The sequence below is a fragment of the Rhincodon typus genome, chromosome 8 (genome assembly GCF_021869965.1).
Source record: "Rhincodon typus isolate 14 chromosome 8, sRhiTyp1.1, whole genome shotgun sequence".
Classification (NCBI taxonomy): Eukaryota; Metazoa; Chordata; class Chondrichthyes; order Orectolobiformes; family Rhincodontidae; genus Rhincodon; species Rhincodon typus.
Genome location: NC_063339.1, coordinates 2,254,917 through 2,265,815, shown reverse-complemented (window position 1 = coordinate 2,265,815; position 10,899 = coordinate 2,254,917). Strand labels below are relative to the sequence as shown.

Here is a 10,899-nt window from a genome sequence, read left to right as displayed (position 1 = left end):
GAATGAGTAGTAATCAGAGAGAGAGGAGGGGAGAGAGGGAGGATATTTGGGGTGAGTGAGAACGTGTAGAAATCAGAGAGCGAGGAGGGGAGAGAGGGAGGATATTCGGAGTGAGTGAGAATGTGAAATAATCAGATCCGCCATAATCTTATCAAATGGAAGAGCTGACTTGACAGGCCCAAGTGGCCTACTCGTGCTCCTGAAGTGTCTGAGTGAGCATAGAGCAGTGCTTGAGTCTGGGGTCTTGCCTGTTTGGAGCCAGCTTCGGTTCGAATCTGTTTGCTGACTTTAATGCAGGATTGTCTGGACCTGGCTGTATTGGCACACTGTGAGTGAAGCCGTTCTATGAGAAAGGGTTACTCACTGACCTTCTCTAGCTGCAGCTTCCCTGGGCCAGCTCTGACTCAGGAATCTGTGCGCTGAAGCCTGAATCCGGAAAATTAGCACCAACATCCAGGTGCACCCTTACTGATGGGACACTGCATGTGGAGGTGTCAAACAGATGTCACATTCAACCGCACCGTGCCTACTCTGTCCATCAGAAAAGCTTCGACAGCATGACTGCAAGAGACAGATTTCTTCCTCCATCCTGGCCAAGATATATCCCTCAACAAAGAGCAGCCCCTCCCATGAAAACACTGCCTCACCTACTTTGGCATTCTCCATGTTTCTCCCCCTCCCCACCTTACCCTGACCCCAGCCACTATCCCTGTAGCACACACACACACCCACACACACACACACACCCACCCACACACACACACACACACACACACACACACACCGACACACACACACAGTCAGCAAGTCATTCCTTTCAACAATACCCAGCCTAGCAGAAAAATCAACCTTCATCCACAAATGAATTTCCTCTTTGGTCCACAGTCTGACACAAATGGAAGCAGCATCCCGATCACACTGTGGTTTATTGCAGTGTTCCTGGGGATGGTCTCAGCCCCCTTCCCCCACGTCCTGGGCTAGTCAGGCCTGCTGGAGCTGTAACATCCTCCACCCAGAAATGACCTTTTATCTGCTCGCAGAGGCAGGCAGCACAGAGGACAGCAGGGACAATGCCAATCATATCGAGAGCTATTTGTTCACATCCGTTACACAGAGTCAGCGCTCTGATACCAGTTTATATAAACACACACACACACACACACACACACATGGACACACAGGAACATAAACACACAAATGTACAGACATACAGATTCCCCTGTGCACACACATATGCACAGGCACAGACACACACAATAGTACATCTGCAGCAGAACAAAATCTCTGTTCAATCCAGCTGATTTCAGTACTGCAAGTGTGAAGCGATGACATTATAAAAACACTCAGCTCACTGTTAAATACGGGACCCTGCTCCACAGGATGTCTCTGGGCTCTAGGCTCAAACATAACTCGCAGGTGCCTACCTGAAGAATCGGCAGTGTGCTACATGTCCAAGGTTAGAGGGAGAAGAACACAGAGAGAAAGGGCGGCCTCACCTATCAAAGCAGACTCGATCCTACAATCTACGTGCACATAACACTGCACAAGGCAAATGGTTCTCCCCCCAACCCCCACTATTTCCCCTCCTCCAGCCCAGATTGCACAACCAGCCCCTCCCCTTCTCTCAGGTTTCACTGAAATTTCAAAGGGTACCAGATGCCAATTGTCAGGGGAGGGAGGCACAGAATCACCTCCAGACACTTGTAAACAGGCTGCGAGGCAGTCAGGGAAATGCTGGGACAATGGATCTGATTTGCCTGGCAGCATGCAGTGAGACTGGGCCCCAGCCTAAACCAGCTCCACAGCAAACAGCTGATCCCAGAGAGTGTCAGTCACGCGTCCCTGCACAATGTAACACAATTCAGTTCCATTCTCTGCAAACAACACATTCCCTGAGAGAAAGCTCACACACACACGCGCAGCCTCTGTCTCTACACAGACCAGCACAGCGCACACATAGATTGGGTGCTCATTGAGCCCTGAATAGTTTCACAATCCTGGTATTCCTCCTCGCACCCCGCATCCCCATCTCAACCCAGAGCCCCATAAATCTCTCCGAGACAGCAAGAACTGCCGATGCTGGAGTCAGAGATAACAAACTGTGGAGCTGGATGAACACAGCAGGCCAGGCAGCATCAGAGGGGCAGGAAAGCTGACGTTTCAGGTCAGGACCCTTCTTCAGGAATGGGGGAGGGGGGAGGGAGCTCAGAAATAGAGAGAGGAGGGGTGGGGCTGGGGAAGGTAGGTGGGATGGTGATAGGTGAGTGCAGGTAGGCAGTGGTGGGAATTGGTCAGTGAGGTGGGTGGGGTGGATAGCGGGGACAGAAGATGGACAGGTTGTATCAGGTCAAGGAGGCGGGGATGAGAGAGAGGTTGGTCATGGGATGAGGCTGGGGGTGGGGAGATTTTAAAACTGGTAAAGTCCACATTTAGGCCATTGGGCTGTAGGCTCCCAAGGTGGAATATGAGGTGCTGCTCCTCCAGTTTGCGGGTGGTGGTCATTGTGACACGGAGGAGGCCCAGGATGGACATGTCGCCCAGGGAGTGGGAGGGGGAGTTAAAATTGTTGGCGACCGGAAGGTGTTGTCGTTTGTCGTGTACAGAGCACAGATGCTCCACAAAATGGTCTCCGAGCCTCCGCTTGGTCTCACCGATGTAGTTCATGTGGACTTTAATAAGGCATTTGATAAAGTCCCACGTGGCAGATTGGTACTAAAACTAAAATCACATGGGATTCAGGGTGGGCTGGCTAGAAGGATACAAAACTGGCTTGGTCATAGAAGACAGAGGGTAGCGGTGAAAGGGTGTTGTTCGGAATGGAGACCGGTAACTAGTGGTTTTCCACAGGGATCAGGCTTATTGTTTGTAGTATATATAAATGATCTGGAGGAAAGTGTGGGTGATCTGATCAGTAAGTTTGCAGATGACATGAAGATTGGTGGAGTTGATGATAGTGCCAATGATTGTGAAAGAATACAACAGGATGTAGGTTAATTGGTGACTTGGGCACAGAAATGGCAGATGGAGTTGTCCAAAGATGTGCAGGTTAGGGTGGATTGGCCATGCTAAATTGCCCATAAGTGTTCAGGATGTGTAAATTAGGTGGGTTATAGGGGGTGGGTCTGGGTGGGATGGTCTGAGGGTCAGTGTGGACTTGTTGGGTTAAAGGGCCTGTTTTCCACTCTGTAGGGGTTCTATGATTCTATGATAGAGTTTAATCCAGACAAATGCAAGGTGATGTACTTTGGAGGAACAAAATTAGGTGTGAATTATACTGTTAATTGCAGAAGCCTTAGAAGATTAACATACAGACAGATCTGGGTGTGCAGGTCCACAGTTCCCTAAAAGTGGCAACACAGGTAGCCAAGGTGATTAAGAAGGCATATGGTATGTTTGCCTTCATCGGCCGGGGCATGGAGTACAAGAGTTGGCAAACCATTTTGCAGCTATAAAACCCTTGTTCAGCTGCATTTGGAGTATTGTACACAGTTTTGGTCACCACATTACCAGAAGGACATGGAAGCTTTGGAGAAAGTGCAGAGAAGGTTCACCAGGATGTTACCTGGTCTCGAGGGCATTGGCTATAAGGAAAGGTTAAAAAGACTAGGACTGTTTTCACTGAAAACACAGTGGCTGACAGGAGACCTGATACAGCTCGACAAAATTATGAGAGGCATAGATAGGGTGGATAGTCAGAGGCTTGTTCCCAGGGTTGAAGTTTTAATTACAAGGGGACACAGGTTCAAGGTGAGAGGGGGAAAGTTTAAGGGAGATGCACGAGGTAAGTTTTTCAGGCAGAGAGTGGTAGAAGCCTGGGATGTACTGCCAGAGGAGGTGGTGGAAGCAGGCAACATTGGCAACATTTAAGAGGTGTCTGGATGGTTACATGAATAGGGAGGGAATAGAGGGATATGGACCGACTAAGGGCAGAAGGTTTGTTTTTTAGTTTAGTCAGGGCATGATGATCGGCACAGGCTTGGAGGGCCGAAGGGCCTGTTCCTGTGCTGTACTTCTCTTTTTTGTTCTTTTTGCTGGTCCCATTTCAGTAAATAGCCTCTGTATTTCTCTCTATGTCCTTCCTAACGGGAGGAGACTCGAACTGAACACAATATTCTAGCTTGAACCTTAGGCACATTTCATAGAGGGTTTAGTAGAATAACCCCTTCAGCTGTCTTTCAGATGAAATGTTAAGTAGAGGCCCAAGCTCTGTTTGTCTCTTCATGCTGGCTTTCAATTATTTTTATTCCTGATTTTTACGTCTGAAATGTTCTCCATCACTGACATTGGTCTGGAATTGTTGTTCTCACTAATTTTAAAAAAGGTTGAGGCATGTTTGGGGGGGGGGGTTGTAACAGCCCCATATCTAACAAGGGATGTGTTACGAAGTTGGATAGAGTGCTTGTAGATTGGGAGGCAGGAAGTTAGAATTTGGTATTTGTAATATGCTGGAGGTCGGTGGGGTGGGGGAGCATTGCATCGTACCTTTAAAAGATGATGTGCTTTTTCTATGCTTAGAAATTTAAAATGGATATCTGTCAGCAACAGCTTGAAAGTTTGCAAGTACACAGACAGCACCCAGATTGAAACATTTGTATTAAACGACCATACAGTTAGCAGGCCAAGCAGCAGTTTCTTTTTTTGCCAAGACAACAAACTTTTGAATTTAGCCAATCAATTTGAACCAGGCACTTAGATACCAAAAACCGATTAAATTTATATCTGATGGTTTTGACAACATAGGACCGATCCTATTGTAAGAAATATTGATATGTCTTCAAGGGTATAAAAGAAGGGACAGTTGGACAAAGCCCCAGAGCTAACTGCCATCCACCAGAGCTAACAGGCCGCAGCTCTCAAGAGACAATCACTGGGCCTCACAGCTTCCTCTATGTCTTAGAGAAAGTACCATCTAAATAACAACAGTACCAATGGCACAACTAGTTAATATTCCCGACGGAAGAATCAACGGAGTGGGCACAGAACATTCCGGAACACACGCAACCTGGCTGTAGCTTCGAGGGAGGAAATTCTATTTTTATTTTATACAAGTGGGACATCTATTTATTGGAACAGCATACCATTATAAGCTTGCTTTATTCGGGAATAGTTAGTAGTTAAAAGGGCTTTATTCGGTTTGTTGATAGTGTAATTAATTTGTTCACTGTTAGAGTTATATAAATAAATTGTTACTTGTTGATTTTAAAGTGAGTGTCAGGGATTTATTTTATTTAACCACTAGAAGTTGCTGAAAGGCAGGTTACACCACTTTTCACACTCCTTTACAGATTATAGGGCGAGGTGCTCCTCCTTGGGTGTTTCGGTTTTGGCTCTGAGTGGGGTCGACCTCCACTTTATAACAGATTGGAAGGCTACGGTCAGAGTCTCCACAATTTCTAGCCTTAATTCCAATTGGTCATAAGGCATAGGAACAGAAGTAGGCCATTCAGCCTATCGCTTCTGTTTCAATCAGATTATGGATGATCTGATAATCCTAACCTTTTTCCCCCTAACCCTTGATTCCCCTTACTGATTAAAAATCTGTCTGCCTCAGCCTTGAATATATTTAATAACCCAGCCTTGACAGCATTTCCCTCATCATTCTGAGACATATCCCACCCAGACTAAGTGAGTTCTTGACTTTGAGCAGCATCAACACTAAGTTAACCCCTTTTCCAATCTTTATTCTGTCCAAATCATAACTGGTATCCAAGTTTCCTTGTTTCCAGTGAAGTTCTTATTTGGGACCTCACTCACATCCTCTGTCTCCTCATCCCCACTCAGTCCCACCTTCCTCTTTGCTACTTTGAGAGTCTATTAAATAGCTGTGTCTTTCATTTTATGTGTTTGTTTTTATTCATGCATGAGATGTGGGAATCTCTGGTCAGCGTAGCTTCTAATGCCCATCCTTAATTACCCAGGAGAGGGTTGGAGTAAACTACCTTCTTGAAGTATTGCAGTCCTTGTTAATCTATTCTCATGTTCTCTTTTGCCCCCTTAGCTTTGTATTTTCTGCCTTTAGTTTGGCTCTGGGCTGTAGCATGAAGTGGACATAACATAAGACTCCTCTTGCTGTTTCAACTTAAAAGGAGCTCCTTCTCCCTTTCCCCTTTGTACGGATGTGCCTATTCTGTACCTGAACCATCTGAAAGACTCCCATTGTTCAATAGGGACATAGAAATAGGAGTAGGCCATTCACCCCCTTGAGTCAGTTCTGCCATTCCGTGAGATTGCGTCTGATTGGTAGCTTCATTCCATACGCCTGCCTTTGGCTGCTATCCCTGAATACCTTCAATTAACAAAACTTGATCCATCTCAGATTTAAAATTAACAACTGAACCAGCATCCATTGCTGTTTGTGGTAATGAGTTCCAAATATCTACCATACTTTCTGTGTAGAAGTGCTTCCTGACATCTCTCCTGAATGGTGTGGCCCTAATTCTCAGACTATGGTCTCTTGTTTCACAATCCCCAATCAGTTTCTCTTTATTTACCCTGTCTTTTCATGTTAATTTCTTGAAGACTTAGATTAGGTCACCCCTTAACCCTCTAAATTCTAGAGGAAATGGGCTTGATTTGTACAATCTCTCCTCGTTACTTATCCCTGAGGACTGGAACAGCTTCCAGACACCTTGCAGAAATCCTGGAGCCCTGCTTAAGACCTCAATTTGAACAGAAGATGAACTATTATTTAAGAAATTTGTTTTTATCCTAAATGTAACTCAAAATGGCATGGATTGTGGCATCAAAACACTTTTCATGGTATCTTCAAGATGTAAATGACAAATAAAATCATTCATTCATTAATTCCTAACCCCTGGTGTCCAGGTATCATTCTTGTAAACCTCCCTCTAAGGCCAATCTATCTTCCTAAGGTGTGGGGCCCAGATCTGCTCACAGTACTCCAAGTGGGGTCTAACTCGGGTTTTGTAATAACTGCAGCATAACTCATGCATCCCTGTACTCCGGTCCTCTAGATAGGAAGGCCAGCATTCCATTAGCTTTCTTGGCTTTTTACAGCACCTGTTTGTGACATTTTAAACATCTATGCACCCGGACCCCCTAGTCTCTTTAGGCATTCACTGTATCTAACTTCACACCATCGAGAAAGTTCCACAATCTGTCTTTTCTTGGTCCAAAATGGATATCCTCACACTTGGTTACATTGAACTCCACCTGCCTAAGGTTTGTCCATTCACTGGCTCTAATCAATATCCCTTTGTAATTTTATGCTATCTTCTACACAGTCTACAACGCCTTCTCACTTTGTCTCATCAGCAAATTTGGTTCTAAGACTTGAGATGATGCTGTCACTTTAAGAGGCTATTTTGTCCTGGCCTTTTTGTAAAGAGAGGCTGTAAGGCCAAGATGTCGAACGGACTAATGAAGACCACTTGAGTAAACACCTTAGAGGGCCTTTGTTTCTTTTTCAAACAGGCTGAATAGGTGTGGCCAGCTCTCACAGATCCTGATTTCTGGATTTTGGTTTTTTTCAGTGACATTGGAAGCTGTTGGAGTCTCAACAGAGTTGGAAATTTTACTGAACATCTCCTGGCTGCTATGGTCTCTGAATTTTCTCTTGATGTTTTTTTTTTCCCTCCTGGATTGGAGAACTGCATCTGAGAATCTTTTTCTGAATTTTCTATTTTTTTTCCAAGGGGTGTGTTTATGAAATGTTGCTACATTAGAACATAAGAACATAAGAACTAGGAGCAGGAGTAGGCCGTCTGGCCCTTCGAGCCTGCTCCGCCATTCAATAAGATCATGGCTGATCTTTTCGTGGACTCAGATCCACTTACCCGCGTTCTCACCGTATCCCTTAACTCCTTTATTGTTCAAAAAATATCTACCTTATCTTTAAAAACGTTTACTGAAGTAGCGTCAACTACTTCACTGGGCAAGGAATTCCATAGATTAACAACCCTCTGGGTGAAGAAATTCCTTCCCAATTCAGTCCTAAATCTGCTCCCTCTAATCTTGAGGCTATGCCCTCTTGTCCTAGCTTCACCTGCCAGTGGAAACATCCTCTCTACTTCTATCTTATCTATTCCCTTCATAATTTTATATGTTTCTATAAGATCCCCCCTCAATCTTCTGAATTCCAATGAATATAATCCCAATCTACTCAGTCTCAGTTAATTAGTAATAGTTACTGTATCTATTAAGAATTCTAATAGTTAAGTTATTCTATATTCCTCTTTCTTTTGTTTGTATTTTAACTCGAGTGTTTAAATAAATTGTGCTTTACTTAATGTCAAGTCGTTTGACCAGTGGCATTGCATCTAGGATACTTTACATTTTCCTTTAACATAAGAAAAAGCTAGTGTCTAAGCTATCTTCTTAAAATATTTTGAGGGGTTCTGGTCTGATCCATAACTGACCCTCTCTGCCATTATCCAAGTTGTTCATAAATAATGTGAATAATTAATAGTCAAACACAGATCCTCGTGGGACACCCCAGTCACATCCTGCTAAAATGTGTCCCTATCCATGAACCCTATTTGCTGTCCCCTGCCACTCAACAGCTTCCCAGTGATAATAGTAATATGCCTTCAATTCAGTGGGCGTTGACTTTAATTAACAGTTGCTTATGTGGGACATTATCAAATACCTTCTGGAAGTCGATATAAACAACATCCATAGATATTCCGAGATAACAAGGTGTAGAGCTGGATGAACACAGCAGGCCAAGCAGAATCAGAGGAGCAGGAAGGCTGACGTTTCGGGCATTCCTGCTCCTCTGATGCTGCTTGGCCTGCTGTGTTCATCCAGCTCTACACCTTGTTATCTCAGATTCTCCAGCATCTGCAGTTCCTACTATCTCCATAGATATTCCCCTGTCCACTACCTTAGTCACCTCTTTAACAAATTGAATGAGGTTTGTCAGGCTTGACCTACCTGGCTCTCCCTGCTTAACGGAAAATTTCCTGGATGTTCAGTTACCCCATCCTTGACCATGTTCAGCAATAATTTCCATGCCACAGATGCCTGTCTAACTGATCTGGTTTTCCTCTCACACTTCTTAAAAAGTGGAGTGATGCGCAATTTTCCAATCCAGAGGGTAAATTCCTGTACCGAGGGAACTCAAAGGTTCTAGTCAGGGTGTCTCCCTCACTTCCTTTAACAATCTCAGATGGAAACCATCAGGTCCTGGCGATTCATCATTCTTTAATTCCATTAATTTTCTCATTACCAGGTGTTTTACTTCCATCAATTTTATTCAGTCATACAGCACGGAAACAGACCCTTTGGTCCAACAAATCCACACCAACCGTGTTCCTAACCTGAACTAGTACCACCTGCCTACGTTTGGCCAGTCGCTGCTCCCAATTCCCTATTAATGTCCTCGGGACTTCCAGCTAGCTATCTTCCTCTTCTACTGTAAATACTGAGGTAAAGTAATTATTCATCATGTCTGTCATTTCCCCATAGTCACTGACAATATCCCCACTTTCAGCCTTTAGTGGGTCAACATTGCTCCATTTATGTAACTGTATAATTTCTGATTTATTCTTCTTTTTGATTCCGATTCACCAGAGACAGAAGCTTTTCCAACTCAATGGAATTTCCTCACCTCCAGTTAAGTTTTCTTTGACTTATTTGTACCTTGTCCTGTTTCCAGAACCACTTCACAGCTGTTCCCCAAGTGCGGTCCCACTGAAACCTGCCCCTATACACTCTGCTCTGTCCTCATGAGTGTGAGCACGCACTGATCAAGAAACTTTTCCCGCACACAGTTCAGGAATTCCTCTTCCTCTCTGCCCTTCACACTGTTACTGCCCCACAGTCTGTGTCAGGAGAACAGAGCTCCTTGAACCAGTCAGTGAGTTGGGTGACACACACTGACAGGTCGGTGTCTCCTAGCGTTGATGTAAAGTGCTCAGTAGAGAGTCTGTTCCTATGTTCCCAGGGACCGATGCTTCCACGTGTTTTGAGGCAGGAAAGATACTGACAGAGGGCAGCAGAGATACACTCTGGCATTTTCCACTCTCCTACAATGGTAGGGGCGGCGGGGGCTTGAAGGCCAGGTGCTAAAGGCAACAGATGTCTCCTTAGAAAAGCTGCTGGGGTTTGGTTTAACCCAATGAAAAGGATTAGCGTGTGGTCTGTCGGACACTCCCCTGATCATCTGTCCGTGTTGAGAGCGTGTCATGGAGCCCCTCCCTCTGCCAGCTGCACAGCATGTGGGAATTCGCAGTGTACCTGAGTCGGATTTACTGGATCAACAATGACACAGTGGGCGTTCACCAGGATTAGTTTTAAATCTGAGTCCAGAATAGGCAGGGATTTGTTCTGTCTCTAATCTTTAATATTGTAAGAGAATTCTGTAGGAAAGACTGACTGAAGACTTATAAACATTCCTTTTGCTCATTTGACTAAAGAGATAAATGCAGTTATCAAGGGTCAGTTGGATCAAGAATTAAGCCCTTTTACATTAAAATATATTCACTCAGGACATCAAAATATATTCAAACTCTTTGGCAACATAACTAATATTACAACTCAGATACACAGACATGAGTAAAAAGAGGGTAAAAAAACTGTGTACAAGAATTTCTCATTCTCAGCACGGACCCTCCGACAGTGCGGCGCTCCCTCAGCACTGACCCTCCGACAGTGCGGCACTCCCTCAGCACTGAACCTCCGACAGTGCGGCACTCCCTCAGCACTGACCCACTGACAGTGCGGCGCTCCCTCAGCACTGACCCTCCGACAGTGCCCGCTCCCTCAGCACTGACCCTCCGACGGTGTGGCACTCCCTCAGCACTGACCCACCGACATTGCGGCGCTCCCTCAGCACTGACCCTCCAACAGTGCGGCGCTCCCTCAGCACTGACCCTCCGACAGTGCGGCGCTCGAACAGTGCAGCACTCCCTCAGCACTGACCCTCCGTCAGTGTGA

At 45.2% G+C, this 10,899-nt stretch overlaps 1 protein-coding gene across 1 annotated transcript in view; it reads right to left on the bottom strand.

The window, feature by feature from the left end:
• LOC109924435 (nesprin-2-like) overlaps window positions 1-10,899 on the bottom strand; it is a 69,112-nt gene that overhangs the window by 36,913 nt on the left and 21,300 nt on the right. The gene's annotated exons all lie outside the window — the stretch shown is intronic.